At 36.2% G+C, this 19,509-nt stretch overlaps 2 protein-coding genes and 1 long non-coding RNA gene across 3 annotated transcripts in view; 1 reads left to right on the forward strand and 2 right to left on the reverse strand.

The window, feature by feature from the left end:
- LOC109085971 (protein phosphatase methylesterase 1-like) overlaps nt 1-19,509 on the forward strand; it is a 576,397-nt gene that overhangs the window by 543,614 nt on the left and 13,274 nt on the right. The window lies entirely within an intron of this gene.
- Nucleotides 1-19,509, reverse strand: part of rnf150b (ring finger protein 150b) — a 581,444-nt gene that overhangs the window by 536,405 nt on the left and 25,530 nt on the right. The gene's annotated exons all lie outside the window — the stretch shown is intronic.
- Nucleotides 984-5,921, reverse strand: LOC122135179. Its single transcript, XR_006153384.1, has 3 exons — nt 5,826-5,921; nt 1,842-2,011; nt 984-1,004 (listed from the first exon to the last, which is right to left on the reverse strand). It is a non-coding gene; the product is annotated as an uncharacterized LOC122135179 (long non-coding RNA).

Genomic DNA, 19,509 nt, shown 5'->3' on the forward strand with positions numbered 1-19,509 from the left:
AGTAAGCTGAAGTACATATTTCTAGGGTTTTATTTTGCTTAAAATTATTTTTACTTTTTTTTTTGTTGTAGCTACATAAAAAAAATGAATTATAAAATTTATATATATATATGTAAACCGAAGTATATATATTTCTAGGGTTTTATTTTGCTTTTAAAGTGAACGTTACATTATGACTAATGATTTTTGTGCACTTCAGCATCTTTAATGAATCCAGTTCAACTGTACACTTACATGATGCTGCCACCTGCTGGACAGATGCTATATTTCAAATCAAATAGCTACTGGATGGCATTTAATGTCTCAGTAGTGGTTTGTTTTGATTATTCATAATCTCAAAGCTACATAAAAAATAAACAACACGCACATGAAGAGTTGGAGAGTTTTATTATCTTACATGTAGATTATCTCAAAGCGTCCACTAGGAAAAATAGTTCAGTACAATGTAGAAAACAAGATCAACAACAACAACAACATTTTTCCAACTTATATATTAGTGTTAATCCAAGTAATGTCCTCCTCAGTTTTGAGTTCTCTCTGTTCGTGTCTCTTGGACTGTAGGGAACGTCTCTCTGAATCCTGCGCTTCGTAAAGAAGAGCCATGATCTGCCTGCGGACGCGCATCTGGACGCTGGGGTCTCTCAGCAGACGCCAAAAAGTACTCCAGGGGGCCACCTGGCTGGAGAAGACCGCGGCGGCGTCCGGAGACGGGGTGCTCCAGGACTTTAGCGGACATCTGCTTCAAAACACCTCCAGCTTCTGCAGCTCGATGTCGGATTCGGAGCTTTTTTCGGAGGAGCGTGTGCGCTTGCCGGATGTGCTCCGGGGGGACAGCGAGTACGAGGCGGTTTCCTCGGCGGTGTCTGGAGTGCTAGGCATCGGGGAAAGACACACGCTGATGGAGTCGAAGCTGTCCACTTCTTTGTCCGTCTCCTGCATCATTTCATCCGACTCGTCTGCAGTGTCCTCCACTTTATCAGATGTTCAGAGGACGGCAAACCCAGCTACAAGAAGAGCAAGAACAATCACAATCAGTCTTAATGACTCACGCGAGACACAATCTGCTTTAGTCACTGTTCTCAATGCGTTTTCATTTTAACAGTAAACATATTCAGTTTCATTTGTTGACAGTTTAAAAGATTAAACCGTTAATGATTCATGGCTTCATCTGAATGCCACCAGTTTGATAATACATTTAGATGAAATCATAAATGGAGAAATAATATAGAATAAAAATTCTGAAAAACAAAACATGTAAAAAAATGTATTAAACTTTAAGTTTTGAAAATAAACTGATTATGTATGCTTTGATTATTACAAAACTATTTAAAATAAAAAAATAAATAATGAACTGAAAACAATTTAGAAAAATATGAAATCCAGGGATTTTTTTATTTTTATTTTGAAATGTTTAATAAAATACATTTAATAAAAATCATTAATAATAATAATAATAATAAATAATTAATAATAAATGTTGGTAACATTTTACAATTTGTTAACAACATTAGTTAAACTAACAATGAAAACTACTTCTGAAGCATTTATTAATCTTTACATTGATTCCAACATTTACTGACACATTAAAATGAAAAACTGCAACATTAACATTTAAACACTGTAACAATGCATTGCTCATTGTTAGTTATTGCTTTAAACGGTTAACAAATGGAACCTTATTGTAAAGTGTTAATTTGTGGTTAAACTGTACAAGTTTAGAGATTATGTAGACATGCTTTTTGGGTATTAATTTTATTTAGAAAAAAAAAAAAAAAAAAAAGGAAAAAAACACTTTTATAGGGCTCCATGCACATCAGGTTCTGTTGTGTTTGTAGACGTACAGTGTTCTCGCTTCGCCGATGAACGATGTGTGGCTTCAGGAAGTCGAGGGCCCTCAGGAGCCAGCGCTGCCTCATCGTGAGGGGCTTCTTCTCGCTCCGGTTTGATTTGGACTTCCTCAGTCTGGCATATTGAGTCCTCAGAGACGCCACCCTGGTCGCCACCGCCTCAGCTGAGCGGGAAAAAATGCATTTAAATACACTTAAAAAATGGCAGCAGCAACAAATGTGTTTTGAATTTCAAAGGAAGTTATACGGTTTTATTTGTGCTAAATCCAACAGCGTGCTTACAGTTTAATGCAATGAAGAGATGTTTTCTGAATGCACGTATTTCTATTTCATAACCAAACTAAACAGCTACAACTTCTAAATGCATGTGCGTGCAACAGCCGGAGCGTACCATTTTCATGCATCATAAAATGTATGCAAGAAACTATTTTTATAACAGTCACTGTAATGCAATCTTAAGATTTTAATAAACAGTCTGCTTTACAACTATGGACCAAAGTTTATTTCATATAGGCTACTATAACATACAATACCTTTGATAATATAATATTGATAATATAAGGTAGTTTATGTAGGTAGTGACAGTTTGTAAAAAGAGCATCTAGTACAACATTCGGCTGCAGTATTAGGGCAATCTGAATTAAGGCAAAGTTAAAAACATTATTAAATAAATAAAACTCGTTTCATGAAAACGATCAAGATGAAGGGAGTTTGATAAAAACAAAAATCAACTTAAATCAAAGCAAAAGGAAAAACAATGTTCTTGTTTTAAAGCACAAACTCAATTTTATTATTTCTGAGAAACAAGACTTCATGTCAAATGTGTATCTCAAGAACACACATCTTAAGAATATTATTATTATTATTTTTTTTGCAGGATTAATTGAAGACTTTCTGCTCAAGTTTAAGATATCTTCAGGCCTTGACCGCAGAAACCCTGCAAAAATGAAGTGCATTTAAATCCCATGGTTTCAAAATCTCACTCCAGCCAAGCAATCAAAGTTTGCAGCCCTGGCAAATCATCATTGCATACAAGTTGTTCCATAATTTAGCGAATTAATTCGACTGTATGTCAATCTGACATACAGTAGTAGAGTTTGCAGTACTCCTACCCCTATACAATCCTATACTAGCTCCTCTCACAATACAATCAATCACATCTTGGTTAAATCTTTGATATTTTATTAGCCTCATTCACTTCTGCCACTAGGTTAAATGACAGTTTAAATGAGCAAGATCCTTCCTGAAGTCAACATTTATTTTGCACATAAATTCATGCACAGACAGAGATTCATTCAACAGAGCAACAGCTTGCATGTGGACGCTCGCGCTCAATCAGTGTTTGTAGTAGCGCGCGTTCACTCGAGGCAGAACTCACCGGGCATCTGCAGCGCATCGGCGACCTCCCTCCAACCGTCGGTCCTTCTCCTCTCGGTTTGTGGTAATCGGCGGAAGGAGATGTCGTACAGACATGCAGACTCCTGCCAGAGCTCGATCAGAGTCTCCTCCGCTTCGGGAGTCCACAATCTTCCAGTCATCGCGGATGTACAATATTCGGGTCTGTTTACGGCCGCTCGTCTCATTTACATAATCGCTGGAAGTGTACGGACGCGACTCGACTCTGCGCGAGTTTAATGGATCAGAAGACTGGGAATCTTCTTCTTTTAGTGTAATGGCGGCTTACAAACACTCGTGAAACGCTCACACCGCCACCTACTACATCGGAGTGTGTAGAGGCACGGCTCCATCCATGCAACCCTGATACTAGCACACCTACACCACGGAGACGTCTATTTATCGTCTGCATTACATCTGCAAGACGTTTTATTTAGAGTGTTTGCTCATCTGCAATACGACTATAGGACGTTTCCTATCAGATGTCAAATAGACGTTTAGAATATGTTTTTAAGATGCTAATGATTTAGAGTGAATGTAAAACTGACACCTTAAAGACGTCTATCAGATGTTTGTACACAGCCAATGCTTTCCAGATGAAGGGATCTTAGACATCTTGCAGACAAACGTGTGCTATCTGGGTCAAAATCATAAACATCTTAAATACATCTTCTAAACATCTATTTGACATCTGATAGGAAACGTCCTGTCTGTAGACGTATTGCAGTTAATAAGAGCACCTTAATAGACACTTAAAGGGACCTTAAACAGACACTTAAATAGACCCCAAAATTTAAAATTTGTCATTAATCACTTACCCCCATGTCATTCCAAACCCGTTAAAGCTCTGTTCGTCTTCGGAACACAATTTAAGATATTTTGGATGAAAACGGGAGGCTTGTGACTGTTCCATAGACTGCCAAATAAATAGTAGTGTCAAGGTGCATAAAAGTTATGAAAGTCGTCGTCAGAATACTCCATCTGCAATCAGATGTGCAATCTGGGGTTATATGCAGCGACGGGAACACTTTTTGTAAACGAGGAGAAAACAAAAAATAACAATTTTATTCAATAATTCCTTTGTCAACGGTCTCCTCTGTGTCTCTCCATATCACCGTATGCTGTGTATGCTCTTCTGTATCATCCGTGCCACAAGGATGCGCTGTTTAGCTTTGATTTGAAAGAAAACAGCACATCCTTGTGGTGCGGATGATACAGAAGAGCATACGGTGATATAAAGAGACACTATTATTTACTTGGCAGTCTATGGAACAGTCACAGGCCTCCTAGTTTTCATCCAAAATATCTTAAATTGTGTTCCGAAGACGTACGGAGCTTTTATGGGTTTGGAACACATGGGTGATTAATGACAACATGTTCATTTTGGGGTGGAGCATCCCTTTATTGGTAGGCCTATTTGATGATTTGTTAATTGCATTTAATTTATTAAGCATGTCAATAAAACATTTAAAATGGGTTTGTAAAAGCTGTTTTTATGCATCTTTTGACCTGAGTTCTTGTTGCATTTATTTTCGTACATGGTCTTTTATTTTTTATTATTTAGAATGTCACGACTGATCATCGGAATCAAGATATACTCAAGAGAAGAGAAATGGAAACAAATTAATAAATAGATACACACACCGACACATACAGCAAGTCATGAAGGCCAATTATAATTTTGCTGCATGACAGAATGAGAATGAGCAAAATATCATAAAAAAAGCAGCAGATTACACTGACATGACAACCAGCTCTATTATGAGTGTTGGGAAATAACTAACGTTATTACAAAATAAATGTAGGTTGGCTAACTGTAATCTGATGTTAATGAGAGAGAGAGAAAAAAAGTGTAATTAAATTAGTTTCTTATGAAAATATTAACAATTACAAAGGGGATCACATCTGAATATTTTCACACACACATACAGATTTAATTGATTTCTTAAATATGAGACACTAATGTTTTTATAGATTTTTTAGGACATGTTTATTATTTGATAACTTGTTTTATTTCCCATTTGGGTTTGTGTATTCACACACACATAAGATGGGGTTTTTTTTTTATTTTTTTTTTTTTTTTTTTTTTTTGTGTATATGCTTTATTTTAAGATGTGATGTTTTTTTTTATAGATTTTTGTTGGTTTGATTTTAAACACAGTATCATAGCTATTAAACTACAGATTTTAAATTAGTATTTTACGATCTCAAAGTAAAAAGAGCTGCTAAAGTCTGATTTTGTGGTGGCTGTGATTTACAATTAAATTATTATAATCTTCGAGTGATGCAGGTTTTTGTTGGTTTTTCTGCTTTAAATATTTCAAAATAATTAAAACATTTGTTTGAAATTTAGAAAGGTAATCCAAAAGTAATCCGTTGCATTACTTTAATAAAGTAATTAAAATAGTTACATTACTTTTTACATTTTAAATAGGGTAAACTGTAATCTCTAACCTATTCCTTTTGCAAAGGTACCTTCTCAACACTGATTATGAACCACAAAAATAAAAATAAATAAATAAATTGCACAGCGGCGAGACAATAAACCATTCGCTTACTATTAATAGAAGACTTGTGGCTTACAAGATGCAGTTTTGAACTTCGTGAGAAGCAACTCATTCGACTCTCCTTCCTACCAAACCGTGTAGTTATCACCATCAATATCCATCATTTATTTAATTAAATAGTTTGTTTAAAAAAATACTAATTTTTTTGGATGTTCTAGTTTTTGTGTCTTTTTAAGTTGGGCTCAGGTGGCGCGCCAGTGCTCCGCCCATTAACATTAAAAACTGTCATAATAAATATGTGCATAGGTTTTAATTATAGTAGCTATGTCCATTACTTAAGTTATAAATTAAATATCTAATTGCATATTAATCTTTTAGATTTCGTTGTTTTACTTTTTGTTACTTTTGAATGAAAGTAACAAGCAGCGTCCAACTAAAATGTTTCAGAAAAACATTCCCTGAGCAATGTGTAAATAATATTTTGTGCTCACTTATACATTTTTATTTTGTAATTACATAATAAATAACACTAGGCTATATAAATAAAGTAATTGACACTTGTGCATTTATTTTGTAATTTGGTGGTATTTAATCTTAAATGATCGAGATGACCAGCAGATGGCTGCAGTGATCCAAACATCCTGCTAAACGAATGAGAAATAACAAAAACGAGCTAAAATATTAATATGCAATTAGATATTACTTAAGTAGCCTAATGGACGTAGCTTATAATTAAAACCTATACACAGTAAACTCAAATCCATATATTGCTTTGAATAAAACCAATGAATTAAGATGTTTAAAATGTTTGTTACCTTTCAGCATCATGACTAAAAAATCTAATCCTGTGCAGACCTCTAACATGTTATGCTCCCTCTAAAACTATATTAAACTGAATTTTGCTATTTTTTTATCAATATTATGAGGTTTTCACAAGCTCTTGTTAACTTTTTTAAACCATAAATATGGGAAAAGTATATGGAATGGTTACATACATATTTTATACATAATTGTTTGATCAGAATTATTGATAGGGACAATTTAGTAGCTGCTGGATATTGGTAATGTCCTAGTGTGCCAACTAAATTTTACACCCTTGATATGGACATTAAATTTAGAGGCTTTTTGTAGACTGAGAACACAATGGCAGAATATACATGCACATAATCTCAGTAAAAGTGTCTCATGCTGTTCTCATGTATTTTTAGCCACCAACTCACAAGACAAGTACAGTAGGATGTGTTTACCATCTACACGTCCAGCTATATTTCACCGTACTCTCCAGAGTTAAAGGACAACCTGTGAACCACCAAAAGCTTTTCCATTTTACGTACATTATTGTCATTTAAATGAACCCTTGGTCAGATAAAAACCAGGTCAAATGTTCAAAATATGAAATACAACAAACGTAAAGATATAAGAAAAACTCTATCATTCACGATTTAATATAATAATAAACTATTTATTGAATAGGTGTGCACAGGTATGGGTTGGTGTTTTCAACACTGAAATACAATTATATACGGTTTTCGGCCAAAAGTTAATTTTAATTTTTTTTTTTAATTAGTTTTTAAGGAAATTAAAAATTAAAATTTTAAGGAAAATTTTTTTGGTTTTTAAAACAACTTTTTTTCATTTTTGTTGACATGATTTACACAGAATTCATCCTTCTGATGTTTCACGAATGAATGATTAATTATTTAACGCAACGAGTGTTTCCTAACAATAAATAATAAACCACGTTTACTCTCTTTTTGGAGGTGAAGTTGCATAAGAGCAGTTGTTTTCGTGATCTTCAGACTGGTTTGTTTAGTGGTGTGCTCGTTGATTGGGAGTGTTTCTTCTCATGCTGATGTGATTTTTTGACCGCTGTTAGGACCAGCGGGCCGATGGAGGCGAAGTTTCGGCTCATGTCGTCAACGTGTATTCAGCCATTCTGATGTTTTCCCCAGGCTCCAAACGGGACGACGATGACTGTGCTGTTGTCCTCCGAGCACGTACTGCAGAGCCTGAACGACACACACAGCCACAACACACACACACACACACACACACACCCTACACCCACACACACACACACACACACTTGAAGAACCTAGACAGCTGTGTCAGATTTGACTATTTCAGCCTCACTGTTTCCCCCTCACCTGCTCATCGCGATGACGTTGGCCGCCTCGGTGGGGTCGTGGGACTGGTTGATGATGTCACAGATCTCCTGGTTGGTCATGATGAAGTTGATGCCGTCGGTGGTGAGAACCAGGAAAGAGTCGTGAGCGTGCTGCAACTAACGAGAGCAGATTCGCACTGATTTATTAGAGGCATGGAAATACTGAAATGAAAAGAGCACAATTTCAAGGCCTGACCTTTATTTTGAAATTCTGAAATGAGGTAAAGTGAAAAGAGCATACTAGAGTTCGAGTGGTCTCTGGTTCTGCGATCACGCCGCTCTTCTTCAGGTCGAAGTCTCCGATGCTGCGGGTCATTGCTAACCGGCCGTTAACATTAGCCTGACCGACGCTGTTCCAGGTCACAAGCCCACCACTCTGACGAATTCTACACACACACACACACACACACACACACACACACACACACAGATATTACTTACAACTGGTGATATCAATATACACTCAACGGTCAGTAAGATTTTTAAAAATGTTTTTGAAAGAAGTCTCTTCTGCTCACCAAGGCTGCATTTATTTGATCAAAAATACAGTAAAAACAGTAATATTGTGAAATATTATTATTATTTAAAAAAAATTGTTTTTCTATGTGAATGTGTGTTCAAATTTAATTAATTGCTGTGATGCGCAGCTGAATTTTCAGCATCATTACTCCAGTCTTCAGTGTCACATGATCTTCAGAAATCATTCTAATATGAACCTGATTTAAATTATTAAAAAACATTTTGTCATTTCAAATAAATAAAATATAAGAGTTTAGATGAAACACACTAAATGAAAATTAGAAATGCTGCCTTAGCAACAGGGTTATTGTAGTTACTAACTAATACTAAAAACTATATATATATAATATTATATATATATATATATATATATACTATATATATATATATATTAAAAGCTATTGACAAGGCAACATGTATCACTATAACTAAAAATGAAATTAAAAAAAATAGGCATATTTAACATTAAAAACAAATAGACTAGAAAACTAAAATGAATGGGTGAAAATAGAATATATATGTATATATATATATAGATTTAGATATAGATAGATAGATAGATAGATAGATATAAACCTAATTCAAAATATTAATAAAATAAATAGCTATAATTTAAATAAAAATAAAACCTGATAAAAAACAAAAAAGACTAGTAAAATAAAAAGTAAAAATATAAACTAATAAAAATGACACAAAAAATCAAACTAAAATCAAAATAAAAATAGAATAAAAAAATAAATAAATAATATTAAAATAAAAAGTATTAAATAAATAAAAATAAAATGTACCCTTCATTCAAAAATGTATAAAAAACTATAATAGTATATAACTATACTAAATAACAGCTAACCACAAACAGACACAAACAGACCACAATATGACACTTGATTTCAATATTTTGTATTTAGTACGGGAAATTTAATTTAAGTGTCCCTTCAGTGTCCAAATGGTTTTTACTGTTTGATTATTGGGCATTTACAGGCTACGCCCAGGTATTTCCCCGAAAAGCATGTTATTAGCACAGTAGTGTGTCCAAAACAATAACTTAAAATGGTAATTTTATTTAACCGATACAACAGAACGCTTGTGTAGCCATTGCATGCACATTTCTTGAAACAGACGCGAGCCGTAATGTGAGCTGCAGGTGTTTGCTTTATTAATAGCGCATACGCAGAGCGCTCTCGTATCACTACACACACGGGGTACCAGCTGATGTTATTCTTTGAGCGCTGGTGTGCTTTTGTGTACACTGTGTTTTCATCATCTTGTCCTCTCTGCGTCTTGGTCTCGTCGTTGGTCCAGTAGTCTCTTGCGTATGAGTTTTGCGTGCTCTCCGTTCCCTTGTCTGGCACACAGCAGAGCTCGACTGTCCTCCGCACGCTGGCGACGACCAGCTCGCCAGATCCCGTCTCGTAACAGCGCCAACCGTCGCCGTGCACTCCGTGCCCACCACTCATTGAGAGGGAGGCTGGACCACATGCCATAAACACACTTTACTGAAGTGTGCATGGGTGAATGAACTGAGAGATGGATACTTTACTTTGAATGCAATGAAGTCGCTTCGGATAAATGCATGTGCAAATGCATAAATATAAAGGTTAATTTTTCATACCGTTGCCGTACAGCTGCAGCTCCCACAGCCAAAGCTGCGTCTACTTGCAGAACGGCTTTGGACAACAATGACTGCTTCTAATCTGTTTTCCACCTCCAGACAACTCGCCTACAACACACAAAATCCTCATTTAATTTATGATGATGTATTTAACCCTTATATTAGATGCCGGGGTCAGTTTTGACTTGGTAATGCATTTTCGAGTTGTTGGATGTTTTTCATTATTTAGTGTCATGAACATTGGAAAATGAAAATGTACACGAGTTTTGAAGGCATATATTTATAACAGTTCATACATTAAATCAAACCCATGATCTTGCTAGCACTATGCTCCAGTTAGCTTCAGGAAATAACACAAAAATTAATGTAAATAAATCAAAATGTTAACATTAAAAATTAAAATTAAAACGGTTTTTTTAATAGGAGTTTAAATTTTTTTTTTTGTAATGTGTGAGAAGAATCAATGAAACCAAAAGAATAATCCACTCAAACCAGATTTTAATTTACGTTTAATTGTTACCAACTATTTAAAAATACTGTTTAGAAATTCACATTTTGTAATTTTTTAATAGTTGCTAAATAAGTTTTATTTAAGTTAATAGTGCTAATGTCCTTAATCTACCTAATGTTGACATGTGTCCTGTTTTATCAGATTTTTTATTTAATTTAATTTAGTTTGCTTTTTTTAATATATATATTAAAATATGCTTTATAAAATCTCAATTTTTATTTTTTAAATCGTTGTTTAACTCCAGTTTTTACAAAACGTGCAAGTTTATTTATATATTCGCTGTAATGGGTGAGATAGTATGAATGTTAAAGATTTTTTAATTTAAATTTGTGTCCATTTTAATTCATTATATATATATATATTATATTTATTATATATTATATATAATTATATATATATATATTATATTTATTATATATTATATATATATTATATATATTTGTTTAAACTTTTTAAAAAAATAAAAAAATGTTTTTTAAATATTTTTTAAAATGCAGGTTTTAAACAACCATGTTCTATTGTTTGTTTTTTAACGTCTGAGAAGAATGTCAATTAATATACAGATATTAATGTTAAATGTATACTGGTTTTTACCAGATTTTAAAATTATATTTTCTTACTTTAGTATATTATCCTCAGTAGGATCACCGCATGTGCTCGAGTTCTGACATAATACAAAAAACATATTCTTATTTGGGAGTAGAGTTTGTTTAAAAAACATGTTACTCACATTTATTTATGTATTGTTTGGAATGCGTTGCCAAGTATTAATATGTTTACCAGATTTTTCTTTAATTTAGTGTTAATTTAAATGTTAATTATATTTGTAAAAAAAATGTAAATATAAAATTGCTTAAAACAAATAAAAAAAAATTTATGGTTTGATATATTATAGATAGATATATATATCTAGATATATAATATGTATTAATTAATGTATATATGTCTAATGTTTAAAAGTTTGCCAGTTTTTTTTGTTGTGGTTTTTTTTTTTATAGTGAGATTTGTTGTTTTTCATCCAGTTATGCGTCAGTTAGGGTTAACTAGAAGTTTAGCCTGATGCACCAAGGGTTAACTTGATTGGGTGTCACGGATGTCCTGTACATGATGTGGCTGCTCCAGTGTTGTTTTGTGGCAGAAGGCTGCGGCCTGTGGTCCTACGTGGCCCGTCTGGAACCGGGCAAAGTACAGTATAGGTATGCCTGAGTTTGGTGTTCCTTGGAATCGGTCCTCGTTGTCACGTCGGCGGCCGATTTGGGAAGCGCAGCCCCACCTTGGACAGGCGGATTTGTGGGATGGGGGTCCCATAGCGGAATGGGGTGGGGCCGCATGATGGGCTCTCTATGCCGGTTATTCCCATATCCCAAAGGATTCCCACGTGGCTGGACGTCCGATTCCGTCCAAGTCCCAGACGAGTGCTGTTCAACCGGATTGCCAGGCACGGTCTTTTCACACCTACATCACGCACCTGGAGCTCCAGCCCCCCGAGGAACAGCCTGCTCGGAGCAGACTGGACAATGAAGACGGACATTTAGACCATCTTCTTTTCCTCAGATGGGAACTGCCTGATGGAAAATAAAAGTTATAGTTAGGGGTGTCTGCTAAATCACCCCCCCCCCCCCCCCCCCCCTGCTGAAGATCCGTCTACTAAACCTGGAACATCAGATCCAATGAAAAGTCTATATAACCATCTTCGCTAAAATAGGCAATGCATATGCATAAAATATAGTGCTGTAACATTAAATTATGCATTGAGGCGTAGTGCATTTGACCTATGAATCCCTAGTGACCTCTTGAGGCCAAGTTCACGGCCATGGCCGGCCCATGCCTCACTGCTGCCTTTTGTGCGACATGCACAAGACCTAAAAGTGACATCACTTGAATTCACGTTGACACTGATGTGTTTTCATCATAACAAGAGCAGGTTCTGCAATGAATTTAAATGTTGCTTAATGCACAGGAATGATTTTAAATTGCACGCCGGCAGTTATATAAATAGATTTGCTTCGTCATATATTAATTCTAAAACTATATTTTTATTTTGCTGATTTGACCTGTATTGTAGTGTTTGATTCATGGAATATGTATTTTTATTTGGGTATTTTTTTAATTTATATATTTTTTTTCTACTGCTGCACAGTGTGTTTTTCTTTTATACAACTTATTTAACTTTATCCCCTCTGTAAAAAAAAAAAAATTTTCATGGGTTTTGAAAACAGTTAAATTATTTTAATTAATTAATTGTACTAAAAGCACCCCCCCCTCCAAAAAAAACAAAAAAACGTATATCACAATATTGTGCCAACAGTTTGGATAAATAAAAATGTAATATTTATCTATATGGATAGTTCAAGTTTTTTATTTAAACAAACATATTTGCCTGTCTAATAAATAACTGTAGTTAATGGTCAGTTTATATTCGTCAGACTATTATGCTCCAGTTTTCACCTGATGCGTCCAAAACAGCGGAATGTCCACCACGCTTATTAAATAAACATAAAAAACACCTTACAGCAACTACCTACTGCAAATGAAGCAGTTTCACCATTTAGTTTACAAAAGTGGTCAAAGCCCGTGTCCGACCTCGGTCTCGCTCCGACAGCTGGATGGACAGTAGGGCTTGTCAGTAGGCGTGTGACGCTACTAGTTAAGTTGATAACTAGTTCTGCTCCAGGGGGCGCTCCGCGGCTCAAAAGCCGAGTTTAAGCCGCAGTTAAACCTGTCAGTGTCAGTGGAGACATGGGTACACTAAAATATATAAACTATTAAATCGTTTAATTCAAATAATTTGAAACTAAGGACAACGATGGAAATACTCTGGCGGCAATGGTTTACAAAATTATTTTTGAGCAAACGCTAATCATGAGAAAAACGAGCGCTGAGAAAAGTAACAGGTATCAGGTGCCCAAGTGCCCGCTTCAGAACGCAGGTCTGGATAATAATTAAAGCCGGAATAATGGCACAGAGTAACTTTGAGAGACACTACGGGATGGGAATTCGGGAGTGGAGAATGAACAGGGAGAAAACACTAGTTAAACACATCGTACCTGACCAATCAGAGACCAGCGTCCGAGCTACTAAGCCCCGCCCTTCCAAAACACCATTCTATGCGCTTGTGCGATTTCTGTAACGTACGCAGACAGGTTATTCACATTCCATTACACAGGAGCATCCAATCACAGACCGTTTTTGACCTTCGCTCGTCCAATCAGATGAAGGGGGTGTGTCGATTTTTTTTTAATACTTCAGATGAAGGGGTGTGTGATTTTATTTTATTTTATTTTATTTTATTTTGTTTTTTTTTTTTGTTTGTTTGGTATTCTTTTTTTTTTTTGATTATGTTTGTTTATGTATCTTGTTTAAGTGAGTTTTATTTCTTTGGTTATTTTTATATTTTATGTCATTACATTGGTTGGAGCATAAGAAACAAATGTAGAAAAACATTTTTGAAAAATATATGTATTCTGTGTCCTTTGTAGGACTTAGTTATAAAAAATAAAAAATAAATATACTTGAAAAGGCATGTATAGGCAAAAATATGATTTTTTTTCATTCACCAATCATCATGTATAGGTTTATTTATAGTTTTTAGGTTTCAGACTATTTTAAACCAAACTTTGTACAAAGATTATTAACTATTTTATGAAAGACATAACAGAATGATCTGATATACTGCTGTACTTTATGGAATATTTGCATAATATGTCCATAAATTGATATTCCCATTTTATTCAATCTATCTACACTGCATTTAATTTGCATATTTTCTGAGATGTTTATTTATGACAAACAATTTTAAAGTTAGTCAGATTTAAATGATAATTACAAAATATTATCATATTTAAAGCATATGCCTGGGTCCCAGGAGGATATAATGATAATTAATTATAATTAATAGAAAAACTGTCTTATAATACTGCTAAGATATTAACTATCCGTTTGGTTTGGTTACATGATGAAACATACCAAATAAATAAATAAATTCCTCAAACCAAAGGATCTTTACGGTGTTTCTTCTTAGAGGATTCCAACATAAAACAATCCTCAATGTAGAACATCAAAAAGAATTAAAGATCAATTTTAACTAAACTAAAATGTGTTCCTGTCAGTAATGTGTTTGGTTTTTTTAATGATTTATTGGGGTTAGCACTACCAGTGTGTGTTTGGCCTCTTTCTCCCTCATAAAAAAAAACAGATGGATGGATGACATGTTTTTTCTGTTGTAAACACAGCAGACCTGAATTAAAGATCAGCAAGTACTCAAAACACAGACGTTTTAATGCACTATAAATAACTCATTCCTGAGGAGACCATAACATGAACTGCAATGAGATTCACGTTTTTCTACGGAAACAGCAGCACTTGCATGCTAGCAGAGACTTGTGGCAACACTTGTTAACAGTCCAGTGGATGCTCTGCAGTGAATGGGTGCCGTCAGAAAGAGAGTCCAAACAGCTGATCAAAACATCACAATAATCCACACCACTCCAGTAACATTTTGAGAAAAACTGTGTTTGTATGAAACAAAACCATCAAAACATTTTTAACTTCAAACGTCTATCCATAATATTGATTTTTCCAGTGAAAAAGCCGTCCGGTCAGAATCAGGAGAGAAATATGCACAGACAAGCACCATTTACAAGCAAAAAAAAAAAAAAAAAAAAACAACAACACTGGAGGAAGCAATATTATGGATTATGGACTTGTACTTTAGCCAGAAACAAGGGTTTGAAGTTAAAACATCTTGATGGATTTGTTTCAGCTTTTGTCTTCTCCAGATGTTCACTGATGGACTGGAGTGCTGTGGATTATTGTGATGTTTTTTTTTGTTTTTTTGTCTGTTGTTTTGACTGTAATTATTAAGGGAAGTGTTTACTATTGTTTGTTTATTAAGCTGTTAATTGTTGGACTGGAGTGCTGTGGATTATTGTGATATTTTTATCCGCTGTTTGGACTCTCATTCTGACGGCACCCATTCACTGCAGTGGATTCATTGGTTCACAAGCTGTTAATTGTTGGACTGGAGTGCTGTGGATTATTGTGATATTTTTATCCGCTGTTTGGACTCTCATTCTGACGGCACCCATTCACTGCAGTGGATTCATTGGGTTCACACGCTGTTAATTGTTGCTGGACTGGAGTGACTTGTGGATTATTGTGATATTTTTATCCGCTGTTTGGACTCTCATTCTGACGGCACCCATTCACTGCAGTGGATTCATTGGTTCACAAGCTGTTAATTGTTGGACTGGAGTGGTGTGGATTACTTGTGGATTATTGTGATGTTTTTATCTGCTGTTTGGACTCTCATTCTGACGGCACCCATTCACAGCAGTGGATTCATTGGTTCACAAGCTGTTAATTGTTGGACTGGAGTGGTGTGGATTACTTGTGGATTTTGTGATGTTTTTTATCGCTGTTTGGACTCTCAATTCTGACGGCAACCATTCACTGCAGAGGATTCATTGGTGAGCAAGTGATGTTAATGTCTGATGAAGAAACATAGCCTGAGTCAATTTTTTAATAACAAACTTTCATTTTTGGGTGAACTATCCCCCAGTGCTGCCACACAAAAACTGTAAAGAGAGCAAAACCAAGGTTTATGAAAGAGAGCCATCACACCATAATTTGCTGTACAGTTAATTTCACTGAATTATGTAGGGCAGATGCTCTGTAGAGTCCATGATGTAGATTGAACATAGGACACGGTAGTGATGTATGACTGCACCACTTGCTCCGGCGAGTGAAATATTTAAAGCTGGACTCAAATTCAGACCACCATTTAGAACAAAGATAACCTAAATTTAGTCCACACTCGCTTCTGTAAAGTCAATATCAGCGTCTTGTTCCCTCACATAGAAGAGATGAAATATTCAGCAGACATCACTTAGAGTTAGAGCTCTCACAAACACACAAAGACCTTATTCAGTCAAGTCCTGATACTATGGTACAAAATAACATAAAAATCATACACCGTGCAAGGACTCAATCATAGTTAAAAGGGCTCTCACATCAGAAAAAACAAAAAGAAAAAAAAACAGGATCATGCATAAGGTTTTTTAACAATTCTCGACTTGAAATAAAATCACATCATGGGTAGAACATCACACAAGGTTATTTTATTGCTTTCTTTAAGTGATTATCATCTTTCTCGAGGATTATCATATGTCTCTTAAGGACGCTCCCACATGCCAGAATTTTGCAGTGATAAACCAACTGGAAGTTCATTAATTTTTAATAGGATTACGTCTACCAGCATTAACAACAACTACCAGTGTGCTGAAGTTGCTTCAGGTGTGCAAGTGAGTGACCACAGTGACTGAACATGATGAATGCTCTCAGTTGGACAGTCATTAACTGTTCTGAGAAAACCTGCAAGCAGTGACTGAACATGATGATACAGAAGGAAACTGCTGTCAGACCAGTTCTCAGACAAAAGTTTCTTTTTTCTAAAAAAGAAAAGTGATGTGTTTGATGAAAAAGTTGAAATGTACCCCTTACCCTAAATATAGTGACATTCCCATTTTTTTTTCACAAGTTTAATACTAAGAGTGAAGACACTAGAATGACTGTTGTCGTAACAAAAATGATGTGTCAAAATTCTCATGGAACTTTCAATAATGTTCATAATAATGAACAATTCATCGTAGGATTTTAATATTTAAATAAAAACACATTAACCTAAGCTAGTTCACTTGCCTCAAACGACATACCATACATTTCAAATATTCTAAAGTTGAATGTTGGTGTTAAAATGTTGTTGGGAAACAACTGCAATTTCCACTCCGCTCCAACAAATACCAACAGTGTGAACACACTAATCCAAAACAACATCTAAAAGTTGGTGTTTGATGGGGCAGGAAATTAGTCTTAAAGGGATATTTTAATTCAGATCAAAATATTAAAGTTGGTGTTTGATGGGGCAGGAAATTAGTCTTAAAGGGATAGTTCACCCTTAAAAAGGTGTGTTTCCAATTTTTTTGTCGGTACCGCGATGTCTTCCAAAGTCATTTTGGGCATGCGACAGAGATGAGTTTGGTTCATGTTTTTTTTGGTACTAGATGTTGTTGAGTAATTGTTGTTTTGGGTTTTATTTTTGAGATTTTGTGTTATAAGGGTTTTGGAACGACATGAGGGTTCTATTGGGAACAGTCCAAAAACCTGAAAGGTTTTGACAGTTGGGTAGTAGTCTGCACCAGTATAGCAGCATAAGTGGCACCTCTACAGGGACACTCTACAGTCTCATGCACTTCTCAGTTAGTCAAGAACAAGACATGAGGCCCATGAGACCATAAGTTCACATCAAGCTTGTCATTTGAGACAAGGCCAAACGCAAGAAATATAATTCAGACCTGAAGCTTTCTGAACATGGTTGTAAATCTTACGTGCAAGCAACAGTAACTGCTAAATATTTTTTGACATTTTTAGTGTCTGCTATACAGTCTCAGTGTCTAGCATATCTACAAAAACATTTACATAACAACGAGTCACCTTTTCCCACTTCCTCTTGGGTTTTGGAGCAGCCACTTTGATCCAGCAAACAACGATCTGAAGACGTTCCTCTTTTCTCTCTCCTGTCCTCCTCCTTTCCGAAACGATTGTTCGGAGAGGCATATTGGAATTCCGGAGCGTGCGATACGCCGCTCGTGTTCACGGATCTTGCAATGCAGATGGTTCTGGATGGCAAATCCAGGGGACTCCATATACAGCGACGCTCCATAGACTCCCACGTTCATTCCCTGCTCATCCCAGACGATCTCCTGAGGTGCACCGCTTCTCCTCCTTTTGCATCCTTCCACCCCTGCACCGTTCTCAAGGAGAGTCCTCCGCCACCCTCGGGGGACACTTGACAGGTTGTGTCAAAATTCACTGATGGTTACTTGAGGGAGGATCCGAAAGCAAGAGGTTGCGGGCGTACTGGCTTACGAAGCTCAATCTCTATTTGACAGATTGTGTTGGAAGAGATTTCTGGCTATTGGAGGACTTAAGGCAAGGAGTGTGAGGCCGTAGAAAGCTCTAGCGCTTGGCTCCTGTTGGTTTGGGGTCCTCCTCCCAGTAAGGACCTACAGTTGGCAACCAATCAGACGTCCGAGGGTGTACTGTCGGGGTTGAGCTCATTAAGCCAGGCCAACTTTAGGATTGAAGGTCAATCTCAGGGCTCAACTTGGTGTTGGTTGAGAATCGCGCGCAGGACTGGACTCATGTCTGTGGATCTTGCTGTGCAGACTATCCCACATTTTCCGCCTGGACCGGCGTCAATGTATTACACCGGTTGCAGATCCGCCTGCAGTGCTGCATCCTTCATTTCGGTGACTGGGAAACCTTCAGCTGTCATTGTCACTGACCGGTTGCAGATCCGCCTGGTGTGTCGGAATGTTATCTCTCTTCATTCATTATGCATCCTTCCTGACCTCAGTCGCCATGTATCATCTTAATTCAGCCTTTCTTCTTTTAGTCCTTTTTTTTTTTAATTTTCGTTTTGTTTCTTCCTTTTTTTCTTTCTCTCTCCCGTTTTTCTGTTCCCTTCTCTCTCACTGTCTGCTTTCCTCCTATGCTTACCTTCCTTCTTTTCCCACAGTCTCTGACTCATTTCCCTGGCGTGTCTCTTCTTGGGTATTTTTCGTTTTGACATATGCGGGTCAGTCTTGTCTTCTGCTCTCTAAGTCTGTTTGATAGAGGGGTTTGTTTGCTCGATTTGTTGACGACGGAGAGAAGACGGTCCTTCACCCCTTTGGAGTTTAATCGTGATGACGTCCCACTTCCATTCCTCTAAGACTGTGTTCCTGAGGGACAGCATCCTCCTCTTTCCTCTCCTAGCATCTCTCCTTCTCTGTATTCCCACTGCGTTATCTCTCGTCCCCGAGGACCCGTCTGTGTGTCCCCCATTGCTGCTTCTAGCGGTGTCCTTCCCTTAAGCAGTAAGCAGTTTGTTTCTCCACCAATGTGTCCAT

Source organism: Cyprinus carpio, chromosome A23 (assembly GCF_018340385.1).
Source record: "Cyprinus carpio isolate SPL01 chromosome A23, ASM1834038v1, whole genome shotgun sequence".
NCBI lineage: Eukaryota > Metazoa > Chordata > Actinopteri > Cypriniformes > Cyprinidae > Cyprinus > Cyprinus carpio.